We start from the raw sequence: 14,150 nt of genomic DNA, 5'->3' as shown, positions 1-14,150 counted from the left end.
TTAAAACAAAGCTTCAAAGCAAGCATTTGCATTAAAGTACTCAATTATTTATTTAGATGTGGTGTGCACATCTATCTCTTTTTTTCCCTGAGAACAACATAATGTCAAGAGCTATGGAAATTAAAATTACAACCGTACACTTAAACTGAGGCTGTAGACATAGTGAGCTGGTGAAAAATTACACAATTCCTATTCTTTTCATCAAGCTGTATTTAGGATCAAATGGAAGGCATCTTTGGAGATCTGAGTGGTATGGCTTTTTAGTCTTTTCATGCCAAAATGGCCACCCATCCTCTACCTTTTCCTCCTCCCTCCTCCAGACCATCTATTCATAGACTATATGAGCAGTTTGAGACCTTTTGAACTGAAATCTGAGCTCTGAGGGTTTCTTCAGTTTTGCGTAATTCTAGCTATTACCAAAAGTTAAGAGTAAGAGTTGCTTATCCCAGTGCCATCCCAATTCCCTCTGCAATTTTCTTTCTTTCCTCCAAAATAATTTCCCTTTCTGTTTCTTTGAGCCTTAGCGGTTCACAGAGGCATTAAAGCAGTGGGGAAATAGCTGGCTCTGTCTTGCGCTGATCTATTAGAATCCTTTCAAAAAATTCCCATTTGAGCCCTCGCTAAAACAATAGAAAGCAAATCACAAAGATCAAAAACAGCCTTGCAACAGTGACAAAAGACAGCTGGGTCCATGCTCCCGTTATGCTTGTGTGTATGACATTTTTACATGTTGCAGAACTAACAAGGTCAACTTTTTGAACCTTATCACAAGGATGCACATTCATTTGAATGAATGGAAAACAATTATTCCTTCTTTCGTTTGTTTCTAACCACTTTCAAAAGTGGTAATTGTTATGCATGGAATAAATGGGCTAGAACTCTTTGTATGGGGAAGGCAGGAGGGCTGGCACTGTGAAATTCATAAAGCTGGAATCTCTATTTAGTACTGGTAGCATTTAGGTTGCGTCTGTACACCTTCCTTAATTACCTATAAAATGGTATCTCTGTGTCCTAACTATCTGAAATCTGGCAGATCTGGTGCTAGGGGCTTTGTTTGGAAGTACATCTAAAGATTTCGTGCCAGTAGGATAAAAAATTCCACTTATAAGCAGGATAAATGCAGCTGGGTTCTCCTGTTGAAAGTAACTGAATGTCATAAGAGCAGACCCTTTTCAATTGTCTATAAAATGTATGACCCTTGTCTTATCTCTCTGAAAGTTGGCAGGTCTGATGGCCTGGAAAAAGTCAGTGCATGCAGCAGAAGACCGATGGGATTTTCCATATATATATCAATAGGAAAATGAATGAAGTAGTAAAATAAAGCTATTTAAATGAATGGGAAATGAAATAACAACAAACTGGGTAGAGAAACAAAGACACACCACTACTTACAGCATCGCCATTATGAGGCCCCACCATATCATGAGAACTGTTCTTCTTTGCTGTATAAACAGGGGAAACAAACAAACAAACACAGATGGGCCAGTTCTACTCTTTTTGTATAGAAGCCAGGTTATGAAGGGTCCCTTCATGCCAAATGTGCAGCAATGAGCGGTGCCAGCATCAATGTCAATTTCCAGTGAGATCTCCTGAAATCCCAAGAGATTTTGCCAGAAATCGGCTGGTGTTGCTTCACTCCACCTCCAAGAGGGCCAGCACTGCTGCTAGATGAAGAAAAAAGAAAAAGCAAAGAGGAGCAAGAGGGAAGCAAACAAATGGCTGGCTAGACTTGGCAAAGGGGCTTGTGGCCTTAATAACTGAAAATCATGCAACAAGGTAGAGCCAAACAATGCCCTAGACACCTCCACTGACTGAAACGCATCAACCATGGCATCCAGGTCATTACAAATGTGAGCAATTTTATGCTTCAAGTACCTAGCAAACATGGCACAGTGTGATACCAAAGATATCTTTGCCCAGCTTTGGCTGGTATGCCCAAAGTATACATTAGTCAAAACTTTACATAAAAACAAATATATTAGGAGAAATAATATCACATCAAATTCCCATGTCACAATCTACCATTATCTGAGTAAATATGGTGGTGAATCTACCCAGGAGTGTTGCCAGTGTCATTTGGTTCTACAGATACACCCTACTGTTTTTTAAAAGATACCGTAGAGTCCAAAATATCATTTAATCTTCTCATGCATACTGATCTAGGATACTTTTTTCTAATATAGATTCTTCTTCCCTGCCCTCAGAGGGTGGGGGGGGGGAGGCCTTGGATCAGAGTTTCACAAAGAAACAGCACTTATTTATATACATCAGAAACATATATCTGCTTTGAACTAGATAATCAGTATTTCCCTCCCATGATCTTCCCCATGGAGATAAAAAAATATATACCATTTTAGGAAATATGGCTTTATTTTCTGCTAAAACTAGATCAAAATGCTTCATAGATAAAAATAACATTTCTTGGGGCTTTCTGTTTTGCGCCTTTGTTGCCAGATGCTGCATAAAGAATTAATAGAAAACCTGTCTAAAAGAAGTTTTCAGAAGTTTTCATGGAGTGGGCTTTTTTCTTCTCTGAACAATTTATGATTTATTTATTTTCCTTTTTTGGGGTGGAGGAAACCACCAACATTTTCCTGCTGTAGGATCCATCTAATGAAGTCAAAACACTGTTTTCAGAACTCTCATTTCAGAAAAACTTATGAGGAAGAAACATATGCTCTCATCAGGCTCCCTGAAGCTTTCCTTCCTGTGTGGAAAGATTTCTTCATATCCAAAGTAAAATGGGGAAGGATGAAACAGAGCCTAGCACTGGGATTGCGCTAAGAAACAAAACAGAAGAAACAGCGTAACAAAAGTTACCTGTAGTTTTTTTCCTTCAAGAAGTAACTCACAGCCATATTGCCATCACATTTTCCCCTAACTGTAGTTTCCAGACTATCTTCAAGGGCAGCCCTATGTAGAACACATTAAAAAAGTAAAGGGACCCCTGACCGACTCGGGTTGTGGCGCTCATCTCGCTTTATTGGCTGAGGGAGCCGGAGTACATGTGGCCAGCATGACTAACCCACTTCTGGCGAACCAGAGCAGCACATGGAAACGCCGTTTACCTTCCCGCCGGAGCGGTACCTATTTATCTACTTGTACTTTGACATGCTTTTGAACTGCTAGATTGGCAGGAGCAGGGAGCAGGGAGCACTGAGCAACGGGAGCTCACCCCGTTAAGGGGATTCGAACTGCCGGCCTTCTGATTGGCAAGTCCTAGGCTCTGTGGTTTAACCCACAGTGCCACCCGCATCCCTGTAGAACACATTACAATGACTGCTCCCCGCATCAAAATGGGGGGCGCCCTTTGCGTGGACGCATGCAGCCCCTGGATCTGGAGCAGCTCCATCAGCATAGGCTTGGCTTCGCCTTCCCTCAGGTGGGATACCTGGAGGTCTCCGCCTACCTCAGTCAGCTGTCCAATCCCACCTGGGGGAAGCGTTGCCAAGGAGACCAGGCCAGGTAGAGGAGGGACTACCTGCCCAGACAATAGAGGGAGGATGTTACCTGGGAATCCTCACTTGGGAATCGTCACTTGGCTCAAGGTCTACCCACATTTGAAATTTAATAAAGTTGTGGCCAATTTAATCCCATAGCATGTTGTCTTGAGTCGTTATTCCACATGATGGGGGGGGCGCTTGGGATCTGGGGGACTCCGCCTGTCCACGCAATAGACTAATTGAGAGGTTACCAGAGCAAGTATTATTGTAGCTAAGCCAGGAGTAGACTTTGGTCTTTCAAATTTCAGCAGTGCCCTTTGCAAGACCAGAATTTGGCACCCCTGCCTCTTGCCTTCCATTCTGCTCAATTTGTTATATCATAGTTGTGACGTTCTGCAACACCCCCAGATATGAAGCTCGCTGTGTGACCTTGGGTCAGCCACAAACCTAAACTACCTTGCAGAGGTGTTGTGAGCCTAACTTAGTTCCTTGCTTCTCTCTAGAACAGAGCTCCTTGGATGAATAATGATTTCTAAGTGCAATTAATCAATGAAGTTTTGAGTGTGCATGTGCATAATTGTATATTTTGCAGGAATTAATCTTCTCATTGAAAAAACTAAGATAGAGAGAGCTGGAATTGTGAGAGGACTAACAATCAACTATGAGGTGCAATTACATTTTTGTCAGTGGTCCTCAGGCTTTCTTTGTGCAAACCGGAGATGGTCAGAAGAGACCCACATCTCTAATGTTTTCTTTTGAAGCATCCAAATTATATGGACAATGCCAATTTATTAATTTTTTGGGGGGAGGGGTAGTAATTATTGACACTCAACAACAAAAAATTAGTTCTGTCCAAAGAGGTTCTGTGCATTGCTTTGAGGGGGCAGGGCGGAGTCTGTGGATAGCAAAGAGGTTGTGCACATTCATGCATATAATAGATCTAGGAGAGTATCAGTGTTTTATTTTCCCCAGAAAAGGTTTTACGAAAAATCATGTTTTCCCCCAGTCGCTGAGACGACAAAATAAAATTAAGAAAACTTTGTTCTCAAAAACAGTGCCTGGGGCTGAATTTCTGTGCTATAGAAGGTTGTAGGAGATCAAGACATTGAAAAGAAATTGCATTTTTTTCACCTGCAGAAGCTGGTAAAATCTACAGCAAAAACCTCTTTTATAGTTAACCTGTAATTACTTCCAAACAGTAACACAGACCGGAGTAAGTGCTCCCAGACAAAGCCCTCTAGCAATTGCTGGCAAGGCTCTGCGCTTCCTTTTCACAGATTATTTGGGGCCATTTCTTAAGGGGTCCTTCAGACCAAGGCTGATACCAGGTTTAAGGAGACATAACGGCAGGTGCCATCCGGTGGGCACCACACATCACCCTTGTGCCCTTCCAAACTTGCTTTAGAAGAAGATGAATGTCGACAGGTGGAAGTGGCAGAAACAGGGACAGGTGGCAATGCTGGAATCAGTGCAGCTCCAGCCTTGCAGTGCTCCCTCAGCAGTGAAAATAAGCACCAGCTGCTGTCATCTTCATCAACCCCAGTGCCTCGGGACTCTGCCCTAATGTAGAGAACATTGAGGGCAGAGCCTCAAGGTATTGGGGATAATGATGACAGCAGCTGCAGCCATCTGTCCCGGTGTGTCTCATCACACTTCTTAGGCAATTGAATGATAATAATTAAGGGGTGGTGTCAGTGACAGTAGGCCAACCCAGGGCCTAGGGGTCCCAACATTTGCCCCACAATGCCAGGTACTGATGCCAAGCCTGTGTCAGACATGCATCTACCATCACATCAGTGGGCATGATGAGATTGTGATTATGGGTGGGCTTTGGACACATGCTGTGAGGTATAGGCACAGCTAGGATGGAGTTGAATCCTCAGAGGTTCTTCTGATGACCCTGGGTCAGTTATCTAAGTGTTGGCTCCACCACTGCCTGCATCAGCTGCCTCAATGTCTGGAACTTTTCCAGCAGAGGGGAGGAGAAAGGATTAGCTCTTCGTTTCTCCTCAGGCTACTTCTTCCTAGTGTCAATCAAGCAGGGAGAACAACTTTCTTATCAGCTCTCACCCCCATTTTTTAAAAAATGAAATCCTAAGCAGGCTTACAAGTAAATGCCACAAAATAATACATGCAAGGTAGTCAACTTCTGAGCAGGCTTAATCTGCTTTGGCCTCCTTTTTTAGTTATGTATCTGTTCTTAAAGTTTCTCAAGGGAATATGAATCTTGAGGAATTTTGTCGTGGTGTGACAGATCCCTCATTAAGTTTTTTTTTATGCTTAAAAAAAATTGAAACATTATTTAAGGGTTGTTGGAGGTTTTTTGCCTTGGGGCACAGTAAAAGGAAAGCTAATGGGGTCCTTTTTGTCTTTGTTTTTAATTAGGAAATATTGATCGTGGGAGATTTGAGGGGGAAAGGTGCAGCAACCTATGAATTTTAGGAAACTGCTATTCCCAGGGCTTGGGCCTGGAATCTTAAGTGTGCACACTTCCTGTGATTTCCAGTAACATGCTAAAAGTAACAAAGCAGCAGTGCCATTTCAGCGGGGGTGGGGTCACCTGTACAGGCTCCCTTCTTTCAGTGATGATTTGAATTGTAGCTAAGATTTGAGGTCAGGGGGTCCACACAGAGTGTCCCCCATGGATACAGCTGTATAAAAGAAGTCATGGCTGGCCTGGCTTGACAGGGATAGCAATTAATTTCTGGTGGCAATTTGTATGCCTAAACACTCATATAGACTTCTCCCACACTGTCTGGGAAGCCATCATGGGCACATAGGATCAGATATTATTTCCTCCTTTGGCCCTTGTTCTCCACACAGATCAGCTGCTGAAAGGGATTGTAGAAGAAGATTAATTGGGCTTGTTCTAGTTTTTAAAATAAAAACCAGGAATATCTTGGTTACATCTGCCACCATGACCTTGCAAAAGCTGAGCTATAGAGGAAACAGCATCTTGATACTTAGGGCTGCCATTGAAGGGGTGAAAAAAATACATTATCATTAAAGCCGGAAGCATATTTGCTAGTATTTAACAAATCATGTGCTTCATTTAAATACTGTTGCCAGTAGCCAAATATATTAAATCCACCTCATTAGGCATTAAATCAATGGAGTTAAAAATTAAATGACAGGGGCTTGTTTTAGTTTATGTCAAGGTATATTTCTACAAGCACAGTTAAGTACCAAAGTCTCCCCATTTTAGATCATTACAGAAATGACAAGGCGCTTGGATAGCCTGGAGGAACAAAGCTGAAATTCCAACTAGGGACTGGGGAGAAATTCAATTCAGTTCACAGTTAAAGATGAACCTACCTAATTTTCACTTTCCTAAATAATATACGAATTAAAAATGCACCCAGCATTCAAATTTCTACAAACTTTACTTGGATGGGGAACAGTGTTGCAATGTGTTCAAAAAGGCATATACTGGAGCCCAGTGTGCATAAAAATGCATACATAAGTGAAAGTAACATACAAAGTAACATTAGGAAAAACTGGTTTGCAAAATGTGTAATTTGGGAGAAATTTGCAGGAAAATGCTGGTGAATTCTCATTAGGACTGATGTGGAAATATGGAGAACTGAACTGAGACTCAGCTAGACTGGTAAAGAAAAGGCGATTTATATGCATTGTATGTGTGATATAACATCGTGCCACTGGATGGCGACATGGAGTCCTGTTTTTCTCTACCTGTTTTCCCCGTTTAAATTTACAACACTTTAAACTGAAACTCTTCTTTGATGTGTCTAGATCCAGCCTAAGACTCCTCTGAGAGAAGCCAAAATTGACAACTTTGCCCACCGCTAGTTCTATGAGAAAGTTAGCGGAAATGTCGGGAAGGTGAGGGACAGAAGGGTTGTCTACCCCAATAAAGGAACTCCATAGAGGGCCCATTTGTAGGCTTCCACAGTGGCATGGGAGCCACTTTCCTGAAGTAAGATTGCATACCCCACAAGTATCCCAGAGAAATTGGGACATCCTGTTTTCTCACACGAGGGCATGGCGACCATTTTGGCTGCCACAATTCACACCAAGATCTTGCCCTGAAAAGGACACAATATAATGTTGGAAGATTGGGAAAGGCTGTGGAAGAAAGGGGTTAAGTTTACTGCATGTACTGTATTAAAAGAAAATATTATGAAAATGATGTATAGATGGTACTTAACCCCGGTGAAATTAGCAAAGATCTATCATACAAATGATAATGTTGGAAATGTAAAGAAAAAGAAGGTACCTTTTATCATATGTGGTGGACATGTCCCAAGGTGAAAGACTTCTGGGAAAAGATTTATAATGAGTTGAAAAGAATGTTGAAAAATACATTTGTTAAGAAACCAGAGGCCTTTCTACTTGGAATATTAGGACTGGAATTGCCCAAAAAAGATGTTAGACTGTTTTTGTATGCCACTACAGCGGCAAGACTTTTTTTAGCCAAAAACTGGAAATCACAAGAAATACCAACAACTGAACACTCGCAGATGAAGATGTTGGACTTTTTGGAGCTGGCTGACCTGACTGGAAGAATCCGTGACCAGAAGGAAGAGGAGACACAAGAGGATTGGAAGAAATTTAAAGAATATCTAGCTAAATATTGTGATATAAGATAAATAGAAAATTCTTGGAAGTAATAAATAGGCTTAGGGGTAGCATAAGAATGTGTGGTAGTAAATATTAAGGATTAGAATATTAATAAAGGATAAGAGGTTAGTAAATGAAAGAAGTTAATATCATTAGAAATATGAATTAGGAGAACTGTTATACAGGTGATATAATGAAATACAGTTAGAGGGGATTCGTGGAAGTCAGTTATCAATGTAATGAGAATTAGGAATTTGAAGAAACAATTTTTCTATGTGTTTTGTTCATAGTATGTAATGTGTTTTACTTTGTTGTGTGTTTTTTTATGTCATTTTTGTGATAAATGTGGAAAATCAATAAAAGAAATGGGGGGGGGAGATCTTGCCCTGAAAAAAGTGCTCCCCCCAACAAAAAGGTTTTTTTTTTCAGGGCCACAATGCAGAACCCCAAAACACAAGTGCACATTTTGGGTTCCATGATCTCCCGTGGGTCATGTGACTCATGCAGGTGCACGGGCAGGAAGATGCAGATCCCCGTTTGAGGATTCAAGAAGTTGGAGGGTATGAGATCTCATAATGCTATGGTGGGGTGTGTGTGTGTGTGTGTGTGTGTGTGCGCGCACATGCCCCCTCTTCATGCATTTGCCTGAATACATGAGGGTTACAAGTGTGTAGAGGGGCAGGAGATGCATGGAGGCCCTGTTCCAAATGTATTCAGGCATGCAGTCTTCTCTCAGACCATTGTGCTTCTGCAGGAGACTTTGACGTGTGTTTCTGAATGTTTGACTGAATGTGCTTAGAAGCCTCCCTTGTGATCTGGAAACCCAATATGCAAAAAACCTCAAACCGGATTAACGAAAGAATTAAACCATAAATGTATTAGTAAAAACAGTGGAAAACAACTAATTAAAACATTCAAATAATAATTTAAATCACCTAAAAACAGAACGAAATGCCTGTAAACATTCCACAAATCTGGGTAGGCTTGTCTAAACAAAAACATTTCTAAGTAGCTGCTGAAAGTGGAGGCCCAATGTCAAGATCAAAGTTGTGGAGTGGGTTAAGGAGATCTCACAAGTCAACTGGTCCCAAGTTTTTAAGGCCTTTATTGGTCAATAGTAAAATCTTGAGCTTGGCATGGAACTTATGCAGGCAGCTGAAGAGCACTATTAGGTATAGTTCCTCTCTCCTCACCTTGCCTTCCCAAGTGCTGCTCACCCTGCCTCAAGGCTAGTTGCTGGCTCCCATAGAAGCAAATAGCCTTTTGTGTATCTCAGCACCTGATTATTTTCTTAACATCTGTATCCATGAAGTCATTCTTAAAAAGGAAGGTAGTAAAGCAATGCAATACCAGCCCCTGCAGTTAATGGGATTAGTGGCCTGGAGAGCCACTGCCAGTCAGAACTAGACTAGATAGCCTGATTCAGTATAAGGCAGCTTTTAATATGTACACCTATGGAAATTCAGAGGAGGTCTATCCTGCCTCTTTGCTACTTAAGGGATCTATAGCTGGTACACTCAAAATACATACACATACGCTGAAGCAATGGAGGGAGAAGTGACAATTTATATAGAAGAAATACCTGCTTGAAATAAACAGCTTGCTCAGCACATTGGGGGTTTCGTTCCTCAGAATAGGGCTCTAGATTTTTGTTTTTTTCCTTTCGACAAACTATTGCCACATTTTGCTGACGCTCGAGGACTTCAGTCCTTGCAGGTCAGTACTACTCAAGAGGGTATATAACTAACTTTGATTGCCCTTGACGTGTTTGGCATGTCATCCATCACTGAGCTTAAAGGGTGCAATACAACATAATACAGGCTTTCAGCCATCAGTGGAAACAGCAGCAGCAAGGAAAGCATGCAACAAGCTTTAACTATAAAAATGTAAGTGTAAAATATGCCTAACATCACATGAAGTTAAAAACATGATTAGCAGTCAGACTGGGTGACATACAATGATGTGGAATAGAAATCTGCACATGCAATTAGATTTCTATAACTTCTCTTCTATCCTGCCCCACCGTGTTGCCCCAAATATCTGTTCTGGAGGGTCACCCAACCAGGGATAGGCAAATCTGTTAATTCTGGCTTTTCCCCGTTTCTTAATTTTTCCTCAGCCTTAAATTCAATTCTCCCACATTTTCACATCAGTTTGTTCTTTTTTTAAAAAAAAAATCTTCATGAAAATCCATCAACATTTTATTTTTACTGTTATTTAATAGGATGCCTTTAGACTAAGAAAGCTCACAAGGCATCTCACAAAGAATAACCCACAGAAACAAAATTCAAGTGCAAAAAACACAACTTTCAAAATCCAAGACAACAAAATCTTAACATTTCAAAAGAAGTGCCAATTTCTCCTAATAAAGAAGTTTGTGTGCAGTTTTGTGATCTTCACTAATATATGCATCTCTCTGCACATTTTGCCCTAGTATATAGAGTTTTTTTTACAGATTACTTGGCAGGAGAACAGCACTGCAAAATTCAGAGAAGTGTCTTTCAAAAGATGGCTGTTGTTTTGGTCTGTGTATTGTTTTCAATACAAACTGAATCAGAGTTCTCCTCCATCTCAACCCCTAACCATACAAATCAGATTTTGGGGCTGCACAGGAGGCTGGGTGGGAGGGGAGGAAGGCAAACCCTCCTTGCACAAGTGAACGCCTGCATGCACTATGTTGACTCTCACCAATGGTGTGTTCATAATCAAATGCCAGGTACAGGTGGACTGTTATCAGTATTACAGTGCAATCTCCACAAAATTCCTACTCCACACAGCTATTAAGGGGGAAAAGCTTCCTTTGGTGCCAGTGTGGTTTCCGCCCTCAGGCTAACTGGCACATAATGGTTGGGATTTCCATGCAGAGGGATTGCTCAAAACCTCCCTCCTTGTTGCGGCTATCCTGATAACCATCTCCTCCCGTCAACCTGGTATTTAATTTTTTTAAAAAAACAACAACACATATGCCGTGATTGCAAATCAGATTGTTAACATCCTGTTAGGCCTATAGATGAGAATCAAACTTGTGTGGAGCTTTCAAGGCTTGCTTGTGATTTAACACAGCTAGTATTCCTACCATGGATAGATGTTCAACATCTGGGCCTGCACACCAACTCCTTAGCGGAACCTTATCTAGTTTGGCCGTCAGTCAGTTATTCTTCCAAGCTCTGCTAACATTCTTACAGCACAATCCTAAGCAGGTTTACTCAGAAGTTAGTCTCAGAATTCAATGGAGGTTTACTCAGAAGTTAGTCTCTCGAGTAACCATGTTCCGGAATTCAGCCTTATTCTTCTCACACAAGCAGAACAGAACATATTAAAGTTCCTTATTCGGAGTCCATCTAGCCCAATGGTATCTATGCTACCTGCAAGGATGTCTCCACAGAGTAAGGGAGCCATCTTAAGCTGCTATGTATTCATTAAAAAAACAAAACCCTGAAATACTGGGAATTGAAGCAAAGACCTAATAAGGAGTTTGCAAGGATTTTCTGCTGAGTTCCCCTCATATATGAAGTCACTTTCAGTCTATGATTCAACAGCTCCAAAGGTTAACAAACTCAATGTATGCATAGATGGAAGAGACAACACAGGTAGAGAGACAGGATAAAAAAAGGTTACCTTTGTATTTCCTACATAGAACAAATGCTAAATTTCAATATTCTTCAAAAGGGCGCAATTGAATTGATCTTACATCATTCCCTAAGTGAAATAAGGCTGATGGTACCATATAGATATTTCAACGCATTAGCATTTTTGTCGGTTGATGAGAAAGCGTTTCATACAAAAACTCATATGATCAGCAAAACATGAACACTGCTAACTTATTGCCTGTCTTGATTTTCATTTTCTATTCAAAGCTCTGAATTATTAATCTCCTTCTAAGTCAACTGCTGTAATTTCTTTTCAGAGGAAAACAAAATGCTTTGCAGAAAAAATTCTGAAAGACTTTCATCAAAGATCTAAAGCACCAAATCGGCTAATCAGTCCCGTTAAGGAGGAGAGAGGGGAAAGGTTAGCAAAGTAACAACATGATACACCCTTGTCAAAATCAAGCTGTGGCTCAAAGCATCTGGAGGGCCAAAGGTTCCCATCCATGTAGACAAGCATTATGTTTCAAACAATGGCTGAGCATGTTATGGCATCAATACCCCTCACCTGTCTCCAGCATTTGGTATTCATAGGTAAACTTGGTAAAGCCCTTCTCTGAACCCAGAGGTTTCACTGACAAAAACTATCCTCCACAAAGTTGTCAAATCCTTTTTTTAAAAAGCTGTCTTCATTAGCCAGTGTCTGGTGAAGAAATATCTGAACATATGAAGATAGACCAACAATCCATTAAGGATAGTGAGACAGGTTTTACCTTTGCAAAAGCTATGTTGATTCTTTTTCAGCAAGACTTATTTGTCTACCAGCTTAATATTTTTCCTTTTAATAATGCTTTCTGCTAAATTACCAGCACCAGATTATTACTTTTTAAATGTGGTCTGCATTGGCCACTTTGCTGTACAGGTACTTAGGCCAGTCTTTAGGACAAGCTTTCGTCAAAATAACAATTGCATATTTGAGTTAAGAACTCTCAACTTCCATCTTACCTGCTTGCTCCCAGTTCCTAGAGAAATAGCTCTTTGCGCCACCAACTCTTTCTTGCTCTGAGCTTCATTCCCCCCTGACTTTGCTACTTGCTTTTCACTGTTCTTTCTCCCTCTTTCTCCACTCCATACTTCCTGGCCAGTCTCACATGTGCCAGCTTCTGAGGTCCTCCAACAGCTGTCTGTAATCACCTCCAGGTGCTGAGAGCCCTTCATCAGCAAGGATGAAGAGACAAGCCATTGCAATGGCCACAGCTTTGTACTCCAAGTGAGGCCTGCAACAAAATGTTGCCGTGTGGAGTGCTCTGGGTTTCAGTCAGTAAGCAATGCTTTCCTTCTTGTGTGTGGATGTTGAAGTTTCAGGTAATGAAGGATGCCCACACTGAGAATGAGTTTGCTATTATATAGTGTTTCATATAACAATTTGCAAAGAACAGGAGAAAATAGAATGACATTCTATAGGATTTCACACACTGCTTTAGAGGAAAAGAGAATGTATTTCTTGTTTACTGCTAAATGCTAATTATTCCATGGAAATAACAGCTGTGCCAACAGCCAAATTGCTTTAAAAATGCAGGGTTGAGTTCTGCATTCCAATTAATGTTTAGATTAGACAACATGTGGGAACTTCCTCTGCAAAATTAACTTTCACATATTAGAATTATTTTACCTTCCCCTAAAATGCTTTGCTTGAGCAGAACTGTCCAAATGCAATATTTAAGCAATAACTAGTTATAAACTCACACACAAAGATGCACAACATCTTTGGAAATTTCATTACCCCTCAGATATGCTACAGCTCTTTTGCCTGAGCAGGACCCTATGAATGTAGCTTGGATTTTCCTTTAGATGAGAAGGGAGGGCAAATCAAGTTCAGATGCACTCATCTGATTGTAGACTCAGGAAGAGGTACAACAAAGCTAGTAAGCAGGTGAAGGACTCCAGCTAGGGTGATTTAAAACTGTGCTTAGAACTGAATTGGCAATTTATTTTTAGGGAAATGCTCATCACTCTGATGGGTGTGTGTGTGTGGAGAGAGTGACAATGAAGCCTTATTGGAGTTCACCGACTATGTCTCCGTTGCTCCGGGACAGGAGGAAGGAAGTCAAAATGACACCGAGTTGGTTCAAAGAAAGAGTTTATTCTGCTCTCCGGATAGCAGAAGGCACTTGCGTGAGCAAGTCCACAGCAAGTCCAAAGAAATGACAGGTTTCATGCAGTTTATATATCCTCCAGGCACCCTCTCCCTCCTCCCCTAGGAGCCCAACCACGTCGGCCTATGTACACAGGTTGACATCACATATGTTCCTGCTCTGGTACTCTCAACCATAAAAGGATCTTCCTTCCTGTACTTCTGACCATAAAAGGATCTTCCTCTTCCTACTCTTATCTGGGGAGAGGTAATCATCTCCGGGAACACGCTCTGGCGTTTGTTCCCAGACCTGGGTTTGTGTGTCAGAGTGTGTCCAGGACATAAGATAAAGCACAGACGTGTCTTCTCTCTGTTCTGTTCTACTACCGCTACAGTGAAGGCCAT

General features: G+C 41.2%; 1 long non-coding RNA gene across 4 annotated transcripts in view; it reads left to right on the top strand.

Moving 5' to 3' along the window:
* Positions 1 to 12,626, top strand: part of LOC309342502 — a 34,545-nt gene extending 21,919 nt beyond the window's left edge. For 3 of the 4 annotated variants that reach the window (XR_014156864.1, XR_014156865.1, XR_014156866.1), the window contains exons 2-3: positions 5,829 to 5,923; positions 11,934 to 12,626. This is a non-coding gene — a long non-coding RNA (uncharacterized lncRNA). Of the gene's footprint in view, positions 1 to 4,035; positions 4,110 to 5,828; positions 5,924 to 11,933 lie in introns of all 4 variants that reach the window. The other variant, XR_014156863.1, reaches the window with a different exon arrangement.
* The last annotated feature ends 1,524 nt before the right edge of the window (positions 12,627 to 14,150 follow it).

The sequence above is a fragment of the Podarcis erhardii genome, assembly GCF_964252035.2.
Source record: "Podarcis erhardii genome assembly, chromosome: 5".
NCBI classification, from domain to species: domain Eukaryota; kingdom Metazoa; phylum Chordata; class Lepidosauria; order Squamata; family Lacertidae; genus Podarcis; species Podarcis erhardii.
The sequence above is the reverse complement of the archived record's forward strand: the minus strand, read 5'-3'. Positions and strand labels throughout refer to the sequence as shown.